General features: G+C 41.5%; 1 long non-coding RNA gene across 6 annotated transcripts in view; it reads right to left on the bottom strand.

The window, feature by feature from the left end:
- Positions 1-13,051, bottom strand: part of LOC306641814 — a 182,448-nt gene extending 169,397 nt beyond the window's left edge. For 4 of the 6 annotated variants that reach the window (XR_013758292.1, XR_013758293.1, XR_013758294.1 and 1 more), the window contains exon 1: positions 4,986-8,334. This is a non-coding gene — a long non-coding RNA (uncharacterized lncRNA). Of the gene's footprint in view, positions 1-4,985; positions 8,335-13,014 lie in introns of those variants that run through there. The other 2 variants (XR_013758290.1, XR_013758291.1) reach the window with 1 other exon arrangement.
- Between the last annotated feature and the right edge of the window lie 6,157 nt (positions 13,052-19,208).

The following is a 19,208-nucleotide window of genomic DNA, read 5'->3' as shown; positions in this document are numbered from 1 at the left end:
CTCCAGCCCTGTAAGCACCACACTGCCCTCTCTTCAAAGTGGTGTGAGTCATCCCTATGCCGTACAGAACCCTCTCCCCTCACTCTATTAAACTTTGCTTCCTACTCTGTGTTTCACTCGAATTCTGTATGGCAAAATCACAAGGATCAGCACCCAAGGGCTGTGGTAGCTAACCCAGCTCAACCCGGCAGGCTCCCCAGCTCCATAACGCCAGTAGCACCCTGAAAGATCAGGGTGCTCAATGGAGCTCAGGGTAGGTCAGGAAAGCTTCCTGCACACAGATAAATATGGACTCAAATAAAATGATTCATCACCTAGAGTTGTTCACTTTTTGAAAATATAGAAGCATGTTTAGACAGTGCTTTTAATTGTTTGAGTCGCAACTATCACAGTGGCAATGGAACCTCTTCCGTAGTCATTTAAACACAGTTGGTCCCTTCTTTTAACCCTTATGCAAACACTCTTCATTCCACAGATGAGACCACTGAGGCTACCGTGCTCAGGTCACTAGTTTAAACTTGACTTGATTGATCAGTAAGAGAGATAGACCTAAAACTATTGCTGTCCAACTACGTGTCCACATTCTGTCTACCAGAGCAGTGCCTCTGAGATCTGATGATGATCAAAATTTGAGTGCCTCAAAGTTTTGAGGATCAACAGATATATTATGCACGGCTTCATCCTGCTATCCCTCTATTCCATTATTAGGAACTTTTGAAAATTTTATTTTTCCCATATTTTTACAGGTACATTATAATTATACATAATGGTGGGATTCATTATTACATATTCATTCATGCACATGATATAACAATATCACTTGGCCAATATTACCCAGTATTCAGTGTTGCATCTTGAAGGCTTTCTCCAGCTCTTCCTTTCCTAGGGAATCCCCTGGATCAAGCCCAGAAAGCAGCGTGAATAGTGGGTAAAGCACTCAAGTTTGGAGCCATTTTGGAGCTGAAATCTTTGTTGACTATATGACCTAAAACAACTTACTTTATTTGCTGTGCCTTTGTTTACTCAACTATGCAATGGAAATAATGTCTCCTTTAAAGGATTGTTATAAAGATTAAATAAGCAAGTAATGTAAGACAATTACCAAAGGCTAGGCACAGGACAAGGGTGCAATAAGTTTTATTTTATATCACACTATCCAATCCTCTTAGAAGAAAAACAAAAGAAATCAAAGGAGACAAAAATCCAAACCATTTAAACTGTCGCCCATAAGGATCTCATTTAGTGGCTGCTCTTCCCTCATGACCTTCCATCCAGCACTTGAACGCTGCCTTTAATGATCCCTATGTCTTCTGTGACTTTCATTTCCAAAGGAACCCCGAAATGCAAGTGAAAGCCCACGCTACTTCAAAACTGGAAATCCAGATGCTGATGAGAATCCAATTTGATGGTCTTTTATTATTTAATGATCACCTACTATGTGTTACTCACTGAGAGATAAAGCAATGTAGGCAGGCCCACAGTGCCTGCCCTGGAGGAACTCATGTTTCATCAGAGAGGGTTAGATAAAGCCGTAAGTGATTATAATATAAGGTGCAATAGGAGAGTCCCCTAAGATCGAAGGAAAGCGCTCTAAAGGTCCAGTATTAGAAGAGAGACTTCCATTTTGATAAAGACTTTATGAAGGAAGAAAATTCACAAGACTTTAAAAGTTAGGTAGAGCAAGAGGAGATGTCAAGAGAACATTCCAGGTGCATGGAATAAGGAAGAAATGGGATGGAGAGATGAGATCCTGATGGGAGAACATCAAGGAATCAACTTCAATTCTACTAAAGCAGGAGATAGAAATAGTCACATAGTGGGAGGTAAAGCAAGAGGCGGGTTGTGTGGAAGTTTAAATGCTGGGAGTGTAGGAAGGGTGGAAGCTAACTCAATTTGAACATAAAGAGCCCATGAATCATTTTGTTAGGGATAATATCTTTGGAGTTTTGATCAGAGTCCATTAATCAAGGGCTAAATAATAATGCTCATGGCTTGGGGAGGTGACAAGGTTTAAATTAGTCCAAATCAGTAAATATCAAACTAAATTTAGTAGATGCAAGATTCATTCTAGTTCTCTCCTTTCAATCAGAAAATCTATTGTTCCTGAATCTGAGTGTCTCTAGCCTGCAAAAATGGGCCTAGAGTCTTGTGCAGACCCAGCCAACTGTGAATCTGTCAATTTCCTTTTCCTTCCCAGATTCCAGCAAAAGGAGTCACCTTGTGACCGGGGTGGAGGAAGTCCCCCGGGTGGAGACCAGAGGACAAGGGCTTCTGACCACTAGCTATTTACTTGCACCTGGGAAACTTAGAATTCCACAGCTTATGCCAGCCAACCTGACACTCCCTGCTAACAGCCGCCTAAGGACCCCCCTCCCTCTCATCTTTTTTAATACCTCTCTTTAGAGGCTCATTTTCTCATTTGGACTGACCAGCCACCATTACTTGGCATTCAGGAAGCGTGCTTCTCCCTCATCACCTCCGCTGCGTGGAGCCTAGAGGGAAGCAGGGTGTTGAAGCCTTTTAATTTTTTCCCCTCTCCCCTTCTCCTACTGCTGGGCTTTTCTTCTTGATAAGACCCTTCTAGCAGCTTCATCAGAGCCATTGTTAACAGAAGAGGAGACTTCTCACAATGGCCACCTGACGACCTTCCCCTTTCTGCAGACAAATCAGTCCTTACAGAAAGGCCTCATTATTGCTCTTGCCTTGTTATTCTGAATGTACTGGCTTAAGGCCCCATATTCGGTGCCCTCAGGGAAGGGAGAAAGGAAGAAGGAAAGAAAAATCTGGTTTCTTGCCCTTCAGTTTTTTAAAACTATGAAATTCCACCTTTATGTCTACCTATGAAGTACCAATTTACAAAAACAATAAATGAGGGTGGGAGGCCAGTGGAGCAGAGGAGAGGGAGGCTGCAGGAGGTGAGGGAGAAGGAAGTGCTAGGGAACAGACTGGAAACTAATTGTATTTCATGAATGTGTGGTTATCAAATTGAACCCCACTCTCATGTATAGCTATAATGCACTAATAAAGCACACACACAAAAATAAAAGCAGTTATCAGAAAATTTTACCAAAGAGAAAGTTTTCAGAAAAAAAATTTTAAAAATAAAATAAAAAACTATGCTGGGTGGAAAAAAGACTCTCATTCTTCACTAATGGGATTAGAGAGACAAAACTTCTGTACCTCTTACCCTCACACACCATCTTGCAAAGTCCTTTATAGACCCAGAGGTTAACTGTGCTTCTCTGGGGGTCCTCCCTCATCCAACTCAGGGTGTTTCATCTCCTCAGAAATCAAAATGCACTGACCTCTGCTTCCCTCCAGCATCTTACTATGTCTCAAAATCGAAGAACCCTCCTTTCTGCTCTGCGCTCCTCCCGTCTAATTTCCCTTCTCTTCTGTTCTCACACCTGCAGGTTAGCTGCCATCATTCCACGGGTTCATTCACAAATTCATGGGTTAAGTGTCCCTTGTGGTTTGGCACTGTCATAAGCAAGGTGAGGAATGAATTCTCTCTCGACCTGCTCTGGCTCACATTCCTATAGATCAGAAATCCACTTTCATGGCTAAAGACTGACTCCTGCACAAACCCTGAGTCTCTCAGGCAGCAGTAACCCCACCTGATTTGCTGTGATGTCCCCCAGACACTGTCAGAGGAAGTATTCAATTTAAAGCTGCTCATTAGGGAAGATTTAATTCTGGATTTCCTAACCTGACTCCCCCGCAAATTTTAAGACTATAAAGTCCAATGAATTCATTTCTTACTCTATCTTTGGCTGCCTCTCGGAAAAGGAAATAAACCGTTTGAAGTCAAAGTGAGAAGTGAACATACAGATCCTAACCTGTCAAAGTGACCCCACCACTCCCCAACACACACACACACACACACACACACACACAACCACACTGCCTTGGGAATAAAAAAGGTGGGGGAAGAGAAAGGGAGACAGATTTACTGTTATAACTGAATAATATTTTGGAGGCAGACCAATTACTGCAGGTTTTGCTAATCTTGATGCCTCAAGCAGAAGATCTGAAGGACAACCAGATCAATTTAAATGCAAGCTTAAAGGCACTAATTTTAGTAAATGAGCAGGGAAAGCCAACAAAACCTTGACAGTGAAGTCACACCCCTCTTTTTGCTTCCCTTCCTCCCAGGCATCTAGAGAAGGAAGCAGAGCTAACGCTCAAGCGCCTGCCCCACCATGGAAAGAGGAGGCTCCGCGTACCTGAGACCCTCTCTGTAGGAACTGGTTCTCTTCCTGGTTTCTCTCCTTTCTAAACTTTGAGTTCTGTTAATAGCCTTTTCTCATAGTGAGGTGTCGACCTCACGAACTTCCTTCATCTTGGCTCATTTCAGGGTGTTGGAGTCATTGAGCAGGTGATACTTTGCTTTGGTCTACTGAAGACTAATACCCAAATGCTAAAGGAAGAATTAATAGCAGGGATTTTTCTTGAATCAAATGGGTCTCTTATGGTTTGAGTCTAAAAATGGACCCCCTAAAGCTCACATGTTGGACAATGAAGCAATGTTCAAGTTATATATTAAAAACAAAAGTGAACATTTTTTTCTCATTCAGATTAATATTGGTTATCAATAGGGTAATGGAGTAGCAGAGATCTGGTGAGATGCTGATATTCTCTGACTGTGTGCTTTACATAGACGGAGGGTCTCCACAGAGAAGGTGGTGTTGACATTTACCATGACTGGCAGCCCAACTGGTACATGTATAGTGGACACAGAAATGACTTAACTGTAGCTAACTCTCTAATTCTCTGTTATAAGAATCACAGTTCAAGAATCACCCATCTGTATAGCTAGTGGTGATGATTATACCACCTTGTGGATGTATTTAAGGGCAGTGAGCTATACACTTGCAAAAGATTAAAATAAAATATATTGTGTGAGCTATACACTTGCAAAAGATTAAAATAAAATATATTGTGTATAGTTTGCAACAAAAAAATAAAATAAAAGAATCACTCACCTTTAACCCAGAAGGTATATCAGCAGCACAACACAACACCAGAGGGTAGGATGAAACTGATAGTAAATCCAGGGGTGGGAACATGGACTGGAAGGAAAGGAGGCTGGCCTGTGAGTCATGTCAAATTTTTAAAAGTATCAACTGCTCTTCAGATTATATGTAGCCCCTTGTATGGCTTAGATATGAGGTGTCCCCTAAAACTCATATGTGAGACAATACAAGACAGTTCAGAGATAAAAGACTGAGTTATGAAAGCCTTAACCTAAACAGCGAATTAATCCAATTGAATGGATTAACTGGGTGGTATAGGCAGGTAGGACATGGTTGGAGGACATAGTCATTGGGGACGTGCCTTTGGAGTGTATTGTCCCTGGTGAGGAGTCTCTCTCTGCTTCCTGATTATCCTGTTCTGAGCTGCTTTCCTTTGCCATATCCTTCTTCCCGGATGTTCTGTCTCACCTCGGGCCCTAAGGAATGGAGTCTGTTGTCTATGGACAAATACCTTTGAAACTGTGAGCCCTGAATGAATAAACTTTTCTTCCTCTAAAATTGCTCTTACCAGGTATTTTGGTCATAGTGGCAAAAAGCTGACTAAAACACCCCTCTTATATATGGGGAATAGAAAACTAACAAGCAGGAGAAAAGATGTCGCTACAGTTTAGAAAGGTAATGAAGGAAATAAAATAGAGTCTGCCTGTAATCTGTGATCAATCAACCCAACTAAGACAACCTTCCCTATGAGGTCCCATCTCTTGGACCACATTCCCCATTACCTGGTTGAAGTTGAGTGGGACTTCCAGTCCCAGCTTTTGGTATGAATCCTTCTTTACAGGAGACCAGCCTCACCAGGAAGAGCAAGCACTCCTGGGTGCCTCTCCTCTTTGGCAGCCCTCCCATTACCACTAACTGCTGCTGTGTTGCTGGCACCCCTGGGGCAATTCCCTGCACAGCACCTGCAGAGTCTCTAGCGACAGCTTGTGGAGGAATGCAGTTCTTTGAGGGAGAGTGAAACAGGCCCAGCACAATTCTGGGCCTACCCTCCAGTGATTTTCCTTATTCCACTGCTCCTTGATTCAGAAAGTGGGGGAAGTGGGGAGGGTGGGAGGGAAAGTACTAGCTCTCAGAGGTCATTGCAGAGTAGGGTCCTTTGTGTCCTGTACATTGGTGTGTATGCCCAGGAATTCAGGGTGCTTAACAAGAGCTTCCTAATCCTCTTCATTTATTTTCCAGTGAAGCTCAAGAGTGCACAATCAATAGACATTCTAGAAACTAATCTGGACATACAAGTCTCCAGGGTGCAGAGGCAAACTAGATGCTAACAGCAACAGTGGTAGGAACTACTTGTAGTTCATTGATGCTGTTTCTTCTTCCCAAGTCTGTGATGGGACTGTACTTCCTGTCAGCCTTGCACTTAGGTGTGACCAGCAACCGAGTTCTGACGTACGTGATGTATGAAGAAATGATGGTTGCCACTTTTTAGGCCCATAAAATCTTCCACATTTGATCCTCTACTTTTTCACCCTTCATATGCCAGGTGAATAAAAATTTCAAGACTCTGGAGGAACTATAAAATGGGACACTATACAGGGGAAAAAAAAAGTGCTCATTGGTCTGTGGCATGAATGAGAAATAAACTTTCATTGTATTAAGGTGCTGTGATTTGGGGTTTGTTTATTAGAACAGCAAGCCTGACTTGGTCTTACTAGTGCAGTGACCTTTGTTGTTCTCTTTCCAACACAGCATACCCATAAAAGAAGCAGTGATGCATGTAATAAATAAAAAGAAGAAAATAAGGAGTAAAAGTCATATTTTTTCATATAAAAGCTATCCCCTGCTTAATGATACAAAACTCTTCTAGTAAGCTGACCATACCTGGAATGATTGCTAATCAAATCCCACCTCTGTAATGATAGCCATTGTAAAACCAGTTAGATTTTCTTCTGAAGAAGCTTAAGGACATAAGGAATATTTTATGAATCAAATTTATAAAAACAAAACTGAACAATTTATCATAATGAAAAACTATTATAAACCATATATATGGAAATTATCAGTAACATTATGCATGATTCTCCATTGCAAAAAGAAGTATCTGAATTACATCCACTGTTAAACATTATTCCACTGCCAGAACTTCACAGTAACAGCCTAATCAGGAACGGTCTGCCTTTTTGTCTGATGGGGCAATAGGGCAATATGCTAGTAGGTCATTCTGACAGGTATGCTTGCTATGGGTTGGTGTGGCCTATAGGACTTCCAAGACCTCTTTAAACACTGAGTTCGTGTTGTAAGAAAAGAGCCACATGATTTTGTATAATCTCCAAATACTTTTAAGTTTAGGAAGTGTCACTTTTGGGGTCCTTGGAGTGATTGTGTCACTTATTTTGTGAAAATTCCCAATTCTAAATAATAATTTTTTAAAAAGCACACACACCAAAAAAAAAAAAAAAAAAAAAAAAAAAAAAAACCAAACCATATTTGCATTTGATAAGGTCTTCCTTGTAGTTCCCTGATGCTCTTTTGGAAAATAAAATTATATTGACTTTGCATTACCCATGTTCTTACTAACTCGGGGATAAATGGAGGATGGAAAGAATCTGAATTCTTTCATGCTAAAAAGCTATCAGCATTTCAAAAGCAGGAAGGTCATTCTGCAACTTCCCTGGATATCTGGGAGGGAAAAATGTATTTGAAATAAAGTAAGTGGTTAAGAACTAGTGTTAATTGAAGATCAATCAGAAGTTAACCTACATTACATCTGAAATTATAGTGCTAATTGATAGAAAGCTAGATTCAATTTAAAAGCAGATGGTTCACATGCAGATTTTCACAACTCAAATAATATAAAAGAATAGTTACCCTGCCATATTTGTTTATTCCTTTAATAGCCAGAAATGGACCCCTTCAAAGATATATACATAAAGAAGGAACCTTTCTCCTTAGTTTTATTGGTTTAATTTCACTGAGCACCTTTGCTTGGGATAGAGGTAGGCTAGGGGAAGGCTTTAAGCTGTGAGTAGAAGCATACATATTACCAAACATAAATTGCCAGCAGGCTCTCTGTTTAACTGCTGTTGCACATAAAATCTCTGGTCCCACCAAGGAGAAATTTGCAGGCTGGTTGCATTCATCACCAGGAAAAGCCCCGGATTTTCTGCTGCTGTTGTATTTGGTGACTTGTTTTAATTAGGAACTAGGACATTGATCAGTTTTAGCCTACCAAGCACGAATTCAGGCTTAAGGTCTTATTTCTATCACCATCATTTAAAAAATAATAATTTCTGCAATTCTTCAGTTGCATGAAAACTTTGACACAGAGTTCGGTGAATCCAAAATACCTGATTGGGTTTGTCCATGTAAACCCAAGATATTTGATAAAATCAAGAAAATTATTGTTCCAGTCAAAAAGTTGATCTAAATGTAGTAAGAATGTAACCAGAATCCTAGGCCAGGAGGGACTGAGTTTGGAGGGTCCCAACAGACCATGACTGGCCCACTCCCCACAATCAGAAAAAGTAATGGTGAAGGAAAAAAAAAAGATTATTTTGGTCTACCTCTATCAATAAGATAGGGAAACCAAGGGGTCCTCAGGTCTATCTTTAGGAAGCAAACAAGAGGTTTGTTGTTAAATAGGACAAGTAACAACAAAACAAGGAGGCAAGAAATATGCATAATCAAGCAATCTTGGTCAGACTATAGTCAGGTTATTATCTTAGGATGGCCATATGGAGACTTTTTGATGATAAGAAAGTTGCTGCTGCCTGGGGGTATTTTTACCCCTTGTCACAGGACGTTTATCAATAATCCCTGTTGTTGCTGGAATCTAAGGTGACAGCAGAAGAGAATGACTCAGAGAAAAGGACAAGTCAGAACAGCAAGCTGGAGCTAGGGCAGGTTTAGGGCAATAACTGGAGATTTGTAAGTGCTGTTACCATGGACTGGAACATGATGCTATAAAAACTGGCAGCTGACAATCTATTGATTATGATGTTCCTGCAATTCTTGAAAATATTCTAGTTACTTTCATCTTGGTGTCTTTGGCCTTGAAAGGCAGGGGAATGGAATTCCCAGCCTTGGATGGACACTCCTTTAATGATCAACATGTCCACATCCAGAGCTGAGCAGGATTGGGACTCTAAGGTAGTGAGGGAGGCAGATACAAAATGGAGACAGAGATGCCAAATTTCTATCTCGCTTTTAGTTATCCATTGGATATCTGCAGGACTAAGGGGAGAGTCTGTGCACTTAGCCAAAGCAACTTCTAAGTCCCTATTTAAAAAAGAGCCCAAAGTCCATCCTTTAGCTGAAGCAAAGGGCTGTGAAGAATTTATTCTGAAGGCACCTTATCTACAGCAAAACTTGAGATAAGACCAGTGTTTTTTTGAAATGTCACTATTCAACAACCTAAAGAGCCTGTGGCACAATTCCTAGGTGCATCTTTCTAATAGTGACTAAATTTAGTGTCCTCTAAACAGTTGCTGTGTTTCTGCTCTCCATCCCAAAACACACACAAAAAATGAGGAAAAGTCACAAATTTTAGATGCAAAGATTGAACCCTTCCCTTAACAGATACATCCACTGTTTAATGGAACCTATTATTTTGGAAGCAAATCCTTTAGTTCTTAAGATGGTATTAAGGATAACAGACTTGCATTTCAGAAAATGTGTGGTCTTGAATTGAAAACAAGAAGAAGGTGGGGAAAAACAAGGAGGCTTTAAAAGGAAAGGGTCTTGCTAGATGATGAAAGGAATATTCTGCAATGAATGGACAATGAGAAATAAAACCTGCACCACCTATAAAGCACAGCTGAACACTACCTGCTCTTTATGAAGTCCTTCTGAGTGTTGAAATATGTGAGTGCAGATGGCAGTGCCTTGGTTGCTCCTGGCATACTAAAGAACAGTGGAGGGGTCTTGAGGACATAGGACCTGGTCTTGGTCTCCAATAACCAGCCACTTTATGACATTGACCAAGGTCCTCTTTCTCTGTGGGCCTTACTCCTTCATCTATAGAATAAGGAAATTATTCAGGTCAGAGTTGCCCAAAACAAGTTGGCCGGAACTTATCCACAGGGTGGTGGAGTATGCAGTGAAAAAAATTTAAAAAGGATTAAATGAAAGATTCTAAGAGTCAAAGAAACCTAGAAAACCACTCAGTGAAAGAAAAGTTCAGACAGGTGTTTTTGCTGTGGGAATCTGCAGGTCTGCTGACACGCAGGGTCATATGACACTGGCTTTTTCTGATTGGTGCATTTATTTACTTGGTTATGTCCTACCTGCCTGCCTTCTCCGATTTCAGTATCATCTCTAGGAAAACTGGGACCTGGCTGCCTTTGTTAGAGTTCAGAAAATGGTAGCACAAGGCATGGCATGTTGGGGTGCTGAGTCCTCTGAAGGAGATGGGATGGCCCCTGAAGCTAGTCCTCTGACCTTCCACAACTTTTTCCTCCCAAATTGAGTCACAGAAACCAGGATTCCTCTTCCCTGAGGTCGGTAACAGATATTTGAACCCCTTTTCCCCAAACCGAGCCTAGAAAGTTCACTGTCTCTTCTCCTTCAAAGACCCTCATTCTGGACAGAACCTGCCCCATGCCCCAGAGGAAGAAAGACTACACAGAGAGGCCAAGAAGAATCTAAATAGTCAGGACTTCGTGGGTCCCCCTCAGTCTATTAACATTGGATCATACCATTTTCTCCAAACATTTCTACCCAGCTGTCTGTTCTCCATCAAACCTAAGCACAAACAAAGAGAGTTTCCCTCAGTCTTTGGTCTTTTTTTTCTGAAGGCTCTGTGCAAGTAAAACTTTGATTTAAAATTTTGTTATGCTTCTCTCTTGTTAATCTGTCTTTTGTTACAGGAGTGTGGGCTGTGATCCTTCCAATGAATGAGGAACGGTATCACCCCTTTCCACCTACTCCTTGAAAAGGCAGTCGAATGTTAACCAGACTGGCTTCCTGTGTGTGTGGCCTCTACAGTTGCTCAGGTCCCCATGCTGAAAAGGGTCCTACACTGGGCTTAATGCTCTGCTCTTGCCATATTGATTTCCCTAATAATTTTTGAACAAGGGTTTCCAGGTTTTCCCTTGTCACTGGGGTCCACAAATCGTGTCGCCTGTCCTGATGCTATCCAAGAGCACCGAATCTAGAGACAGATTGCCTGACTTTAAAACCCAGTTCAGTCACTTACAACCTGTTGGTTGTCAGTTTCCACCTGTGCTTAGTGGGAATGATAATAATAATACATGTTCATAGAGTTCTTGCAAAGTTTAAATGAATTATATAAGCAGAACAATTTGAATAGGGTCTGGTACATTGGAAGTACCTAGATATCAGGGACCATCACCCAACACTGGAATAATGTTTTGCATGGAATAGCACTCCATAAATATTTATCAAATTAATGAGTACATGTCACAAAGTTTATGAAAACCTTTCCAAAAGAAAAATATAATATAGACTTGACAGACATTATGTCATCTGACTGCAGAAATTGTGCCTTCACCAAATCCAAAACACATGTAGACAATGAAGGTGTCTTTTCCAGACCTTTGTACTAACCATCCTGCATTTCCCCCTGGAAATAGCTAATACAAGCAGTTCCTTTCCTTGCCTTTCCTTTCCTCTCCTCTCCTCTCATCTCCTTTTCTCTTCTCTTCTTATCCTTCCTTTCTTTCTCTTTCTCTTTTTTTTTTTTTCTTTAAATAATAGAAAATTTTTTTATCACAATTGTGAAGCTAGATACTCATGATCAAGGTGTTGGCAGGGCTGTTTTCTTCTGTGACTTCCTCCTTGGCTATGGCTACCCTCTCCTACTGTTTCCTCACGTGATCTACAGGTGTGAGTCTGGGTCCTAACTTCCTCTTCTTAAAGGGACACCAGTCAGATTGGTTTAGGTCTCCCCTGTGATCTGACTTAATGTTTCAGTCAACTTTTTTCATTGCTGCGACCAAAAGACCTGACAAGAACAATTCTAAGGAGGAAAGTTTATTTGGGGCGTCATCATGTCAGAGGTCTCGGTTTGTAGATGGTAGACTTCATTCATCGGGGCTCAGGTAAGGCTGAACATCATGGAAGAAGAGTGTGTCAGAGGAAAGCAGCTCACATGATGATCAGAAAGCACAGGGAGAAAGATCTACTCAACAAGGACAAAATACAAACCCCAAAGGCAGGCCCCCAAGGACCCACCTCTTCCAGCCACAGCATATCCACCTTTAGTTACCACTCAGTTAATCCCTATTAGGGGATTAATTCACTGATTGGGTTAAGGTTCTCATAACCTTGCATCCAAACCATAACACTTAACAAAATCACCTCTTTAAAGACCCTTCTTCTAATTACAGTCATATTCTGGGGTTCTGGGGATAGGACTTCAATATTTGCTTATGCAGGGACACAATTTAAGCCACAGTAGTCACTACGCTCTCCGAAAGCTCTCCTGGTCTGAACTGGACAATCCAGAATGAATAAAGATTTAACCTGAAGCCTGAAGAGACCTTGGCTTTGCACTTCTACCCAAAATTGAGCTACAATTAGATGTGCTTGCATGTCTTCCCCTTAGAGAGATCAGAAAGGACCCCCAGAATGGGTATCCTTCTTCCCCAAATCTGAGGTGTAATGGTGTGCTAGACAGACACAAGCAAGGACTTGGTAGATAGCTCCCCCTCAGAATCAAGAGAAGAAAACTCTGTGCTCCATCTCTTAGCGACTGATTTCCAAGAGAATGCAAGTGCTACTGATGATATCCATAGCCAACCATCATGAAGCACAGGCTTTCTGTCAGGGATAAGAAAATACAAGGATTTGGGAATACATCTCAACTGTACCATTTGACAGTATTCCATCAATAGCCTCTGCCCTAGAAGAGAGTCAAGAAAAACCTGCTGTAGAATCTGTGCTCATCAGAGGTAGGGCTTGGACAGGTTCTGCTGTACCCTAACGTCCTCCCTGATGTCCTCAGTGTACATGGCCGAGCAAGCCACTGCTATACACACTGTAGACATGAAGAAACTGAGGCCCACCCTGTACGCACCTGCAGGCTCGCTGTGTGCCTGGCCCTGGGCTGCAGAGGGGAGAAGAAGAAGAAAACAGCTGAAGAACAGTCATAAAGATGGATTACAGGGTTCCAAAACATTGGAACTTTCACAGGGCTTGGTCACAGCTGTTTTTGCCCAGGCTATCTTGGCTAGATTTTGGGGATCTTTTTTCCCCCAAATTTCATTTTTCATCCTTGCCCAACACTTTCGCAACATGCTACAGACTAACAGTAGAGACATTAAAAGTCAGAGGTCAAGGTTTTGTCAAGACACACCTGGCGATATGTTAAGGGAGATCCAAAACCTGCTGTGTGAATCCAAAGTTAATAGTCAATCCAAGGGCTAAATGGTTAATCCATTTAACCCATTAGTGTTGCTCTGGAGGGATAACTAACCTCTCTGAGACTTCTTCTCATCATGTGCAAACTGTACAACCAATTTCTTAAGTGTATTTAGATATTGTATGCAAATGAGAAAATAACTTATTCTTCTATTTTTGCACAATGGTAATACATATTTAGCAAAAGGTAAACAGTTGCCCTTCAGCATCCTGAAGGGATGAATTCCTGGATGCTTAAGTTCTGGATATAAAATGGCACATAGTTTTGCATAGATAGAGCCTATGTGCATCTTCCTGTATACCTAAATCAGTTCTAGATTAAGATATCAAGTGCAATGTGAATGTTGTGAACTAGTCACCAGACTATAATTTTAGTGAAAACTGACAGAACAAGAAAGCCTCTCTATATATTCAGTACAGATGCAACCATCATAGGCCTAACAACAAGGTATGTGAACCAGATAGATACAAGGCAAATAGGACACAAATAATAAGTACTCCAGAGACTTAGAATGTGTGAAAAGGTGAGAAGCTACAGCAGGTGTCTGCAGGTTACACCATTCACAAGGCCTCAGCACAGTGTTCAGCACAAGGGAAATCCAAATTCTGCTTTTTTGGAATTTTCTGGAATTTTTTTCCTAAATATTTTCAATCCATGGTTGGTTAGATCACACATGTGAAACCCAAGAATATGGACGACCAATTACAGATAGTATGTACATTTCTATACTATATATACACACGTATAATATATATGTATACACATATGTATACATACATATACATATATATGTATGTATGGTGTTTTCAGTTAATATATCTTAAAGATAGTTGTAAGACCCTTGATAATCTGTTTTGTAGGTATTGTACAACATTATTTAAGTGGACCACAATTCACTTAAGAAGTCACCACTAAAGGATATTCATATTATTTCCAATCTTTCATTATGGATAATGTGGCCACATAAATGTATCATTAGTGTGAATACAACTATAGAATAAATTTCTAGAAATGGAATTGCACAGTCAAGGATATACTGAGTATTTGTTATTTTTATACATTGTCAAATTACTTACCACACTATGACGGAGATGTCTATCATACCTCTACCAATTCAGCATATCCTCAAATTCTCAAATAATATTTAAAACACACATTAATGCACTTTTAACTTGGATTCATCTCATTTTGAATTTCCTATGTTTGAGGGAGTCACTTGTATTTCTTTTTATTTTCTGTGTGTGTGTATGTGTGAGGAAGAGGGAGAAAGAATTCCCTGTTCATATCAGTTTTGTATTGAGTTGAACTACTTAAAGATAAATTGTGACTTTATTATTAAATTATAGGAATTCTTCATATACTTGGGAAACAAACCTTTGTGAAATCAATTGAGAATAGCTTACCAGTTTATTGCCTGTGTTTTTTTTTTTTTTTTACTTATTTGTAATAGTATATTACAAGCACAAGTTTTCATTTTCATGAAGTGAAATTAAGTGTCCACTCACATAACTATTTTGCTACACTGTTTACTTGAGCTTGTCATGTTGGCTGTACTAATAGTTCTCATGAGATTTCACTGTACTCTTCTAAATAAGAAAGATACTTATTACTCAGTTTACAGAAGAGAAAACTGAAGTTCAGAGTGTAGAAGTAACTAGTCGTTCAATTATTAAGGGCATTTCTATGATCTAAACCCAGATCCTTTTTATTACAGCCTATATTTTTGTCCTCTTTGCTTTTTGCCTACTCAAATACCTGTGCAGTTCACAAGAGTCAAGCCAGTTTGTATTTTTGTATTATTATAGCACCTTACACAGGACTAGGCACAGACATTCACTGATTAATGAACTGTTCTCTCTCTCTCTCTCCTTCTCTCTCTCTCCCTCTCCCTCTTCCTCTCCCTCTTTCTCTCTCTCTCCTTCTCTCTCTCTCTCCCTGTCACTCTCCCTCTCTCTCGCCCTCTCTCTCCCTCTTTCCTCTTCCTGTTTAATGTAGCTTTTATGGGCAACTTGTGCTAACTTCCTTTCAAGCCTCTTATATTGATTTTTTAGAAAATCCACAAAGTCCCCAGATAAGAGAGAATACACAGGAAGACAAACATCAGACACAAAATAGCTAAAGGACATTTGCTTTTAGAATAGTCTGGAGTGGCTTCATTTGGCCAGATAAATGTTTTCACTTTAAAAGGGGAAGTAAAGACTCTAGCTGAACACAGACACCCGGGTCCTCCGGTAATCAGGAGCTCACTCTAGAGCGCCAGAGGCCGAGCAGGGAGCCAGCGTCATTTCCCCACCGCAAGCAAGCCGGTGTGGCGGGGGATCAGGAGGCCTCCCTTTCCTGCTAGTCCATTTCTGGGATAGCAAGCATGTGGTTTCCCATCTGCCCTTCACAGAGCCACCCTGCCCCCGCATTCTTGGGCACTTCCCGCTGCTGCTGCTGCGCCTGTAGTTCTCTGACATGCCACCAAGCCTCCCAGAAGCAGATGTGGTTCACTGTGCCTGTGAAATTAGCAAGCGGGTAAAGGGCGCTACAGCAAGCCACCACTGCTGCGCTGCTCCCTGCCATCCATTAAAAACAGAAGCCCCAAAATCAGATCGGTTAAGGTTTCACTTAACTTTGGCCTGCACAATAAACCTATTGACTAAGGCCACGTACAAGAGAGAAGGAGGGTCGGCTTTCGGAGCGTCAACGCTCAGTGCTTCATTTAAAAATAAAAGATGGTTGTCAACATCCTGCACTCCCTTAAAAAAATGGGCCTGACAGTTACCAAAAGCCACTCTGTCATAAAATCCTGTGTTCCCCCACCTTTTCTCTCCCATGCCGATACATAATCCAAGCCCAACTCCCTCTTCCCCATGCCCTTTGTCGCTCTTCCCTCCTTCCTGGTGCCATTGAGATGCTGTGGAGCACAGAAAACCCACCTGGTTGGTCTTCAGAAACACCTGGGAAGCTCTTTATGTGAATCCTCCAACCTCAGAGCAAAGCCACTCACTGAAGCAGAATGTTATGACAGGGGACAGTGCTGGTGTTTGCGGGGTGATGGCAGTGGTACTTCATGACTTGTTATTTTCCTAATTTGGGTATGGTTTTAGTTTGCTCTGGGTTTTTTAATGATTTTAATACAAATCAATGAAGAAGAGTCAAAAACTAGGAATCGCTGCTGTAGAAAACTCTGATGCTAGAATGAACAAGTGCATTTGGTGATTTTTAAAGTTCTCTACACTGAAAAGCTGGTATTTGGTGGTTGGTGCAAAATAGACAAAGCCCATAAGGTACAGAGATTGAAGTGTGTTCAGTCTGGGTTTGGATCTTTTTTCCATCACCAAACCTCTCAACTCCTCTCCTTCTCCAACTGTAAAATGGGCATAGCAACTATCCTCACCTCATAAGGTCATTTTTTTTTTTTTTTTTTTTTTGGCGGTGCTGGGGATTTGAACCCAGGGCCTTGTGCTTGCAAGGCAAGCACTCTACCGACTGAGCTATATCCCCAGCCCTCATAAGGTCATTTTGAGCTTTACCTGATACAGCACATACAGAGGGCCCAGAATATAGTAAGCAGTCAACAAATATTAGTTCTTGTCAAATGACTTCAAATTGACTAACTCGCTGCTTAAATTGCTAATTTAAAAGGATTTTAAAACATGTAAGCAAGTGCCACATCTGTACTGGTTGTTTTTGTCTTTCACCAGTGATCTGTTTTCACTCACAGCACTTCTGACATCAAATATGCGAGGCTTTTATCTTAGACCAATCAGTTCTCTCCCTCTCTGGACACCAGCTGGGTCTCATTCAATCCAATTCAATTCAGACACTACCAGGAGTTGGTACAGACAGCACAGGTTGAGGCTCTAATCCCATAAGACAGCCCCACTTCGGGTGCCAGTTTCAAGTCCCAGGTTGCCACCTGGAGTTTTGACCAACTGGATATAAACGGGTGAGGTTGGTCCACAGTCCCTCCGCAGGTTCCATAATTTGTAAAATGGCTCCCCAAACCCAGGGAAACATTTACTTAACTAGTTTATTAAGGAGAAGATCATAAAGGATAGAAATGAACAGCTAAATGAAGAGAGATGCACAGGGTGAATTCTGGCAGGGTCCCAAGCTCAGGAACTTCTGTCCCCTTGGAGTTGGGGGATCACCCTCCTAGCACATGGAAATGTTCTCCAACCCGAAGACTACTGAAGGTGGTCATTTAGGGTTTTAGGGAGGCATGTTCAACTGAATCATTGGCTACAGGTGATTGAAAGCCATCTCCAGCTCCCTCCCCTCTGGAAGTTAAAGAGTAGGGCTGAAATTACACGGTTAGTTCCTCTGGCAACCAGCCCCCAAGCGAAAGCTATGGAGGAGGGGCTCTGAAGAGTCACCTCAGTAGCATAAAGTCAGATGATCAGAGGGGCCTTGTTATGAATAATGAAAGATGCTCTTGTTACCTCTATCACTCAGGGAATTACAGAAGTTTTTAGGAGCTCTGTGTCAAGAACCCTGGACAAAGACCAAACATTTGCTTCTTACCATATTACAAGTGATTACCCAGACTTTCCATTGGAAGCTCATATGCTGCTCTTCCTGATCCATCTCAAGGGAGAGAGGGCAGTGTCTGGCCAGCAGTGGCCAGCTAGATGGGGCAACTTGCAGCTAATGTTCCGGATAGATCACTAAAGGTAGGCTCCCAGTCCTCTGGAGCTGTAAGCACTCCAAATGCAGAACTGTAATTCAGCACACGCTGGAATGAAGAGTTAAGGGTAGAGAGGATTTTATATTCTGTTTGTAACCTCCTGGGCATCCTCCTTCTCCCTCTTCAGCCCTTTGTATGTTTACTAATCAGAGCCCAAAAAGGAACAGGGGAAGCAATTTGGTATTATGATTATAACTGTTTATGCTTCTTAATATTATCATCATCATCCGGATCATTTCTGTTGTTATTCTTACTTAATGTCTAAATGGCCCACGGGGCTTCAAGATTTACACAGTGGAGATGCCAGTTAAAGCTGTGCCTGTGCCTGAGGTCGGGCCTCTGGGCTGGCAGAGGCAGCACTGACAGACACCCTCCTTTACTCCCTGCACTGTCAGCTTCTGCAGGCAGCTACTCATTCTTCATGCCAGCCCTTCCCAGAGACAATCTCTAAGTCATTTTTCCAGGGACTTGAGGGAATTGCAAATTTATCCTCCTGCCACTAGATGGCAGGCAACACGACATGCATTTTCCAAGTAAGATATTAACGGCAGTCATAAACGATCCCCCTCTGTCTCCAAGCATTTATTCCCTATAATAAAATCAGTAAATCTCAAGCTCATTTTCGATTTCGAGCCCAGCTTCCCCTGTCTGAGAGCACCCCAGGTTTGACTGCTACAATGTCTGCCCTTCAGGGATTCATAATCACAACGCAGATAATGGCAAACCCATGTGTCTACAGCATGTGATGGTTTACAAAGCTGTAGGGTAGGTAAAGCTCTTTTGCATGCAGGATCTTATTTGACAAGTGAATGTACATACATTCCAAGCCCAGCCATAATGCGACTTCATTATATTGATGAACAATGCATACACAATTTCCTGCTGATCCAATTGCATCCTCTTTGTATGGAAACAGTTGCTACATAAGATCTTGGAGCCAATGGCAGTATTTTAAGGTACTCAACAAGTGCTAGGCATCACTTTAGCTCAGTCTCTCTGGAATGTGAAGCTGCTTCACCATGGAGAAGCAGGCAGCTGAAAGGCCAAAGGGATCACTGCTGGGCACCATGGGTACAGCATCTCAGGGTTTGACCCACACCACAGGGGTCCAGACTGTTCTGTGCTCAAAAAAAAAAAAAAAGCTACATTTTGTCATTTGCATACAGCCAGCATG

The sequence above is a fragment of the Sciurus vulgaris genome (genome assembly GCF_902686455.1).
Source record: "Sciurus vulgaris genome assembly, chromosome: 12".
NCBI classification, from domain to species: Eukaryota; Metazoa; Chordata; class Mammalia; order Rodentia; family Sciuridae; genus Sciurus; species Sciurus vulgaris.
This window is presented reverse-complemented; position numbering and strand designations above follow the sequence as displayed.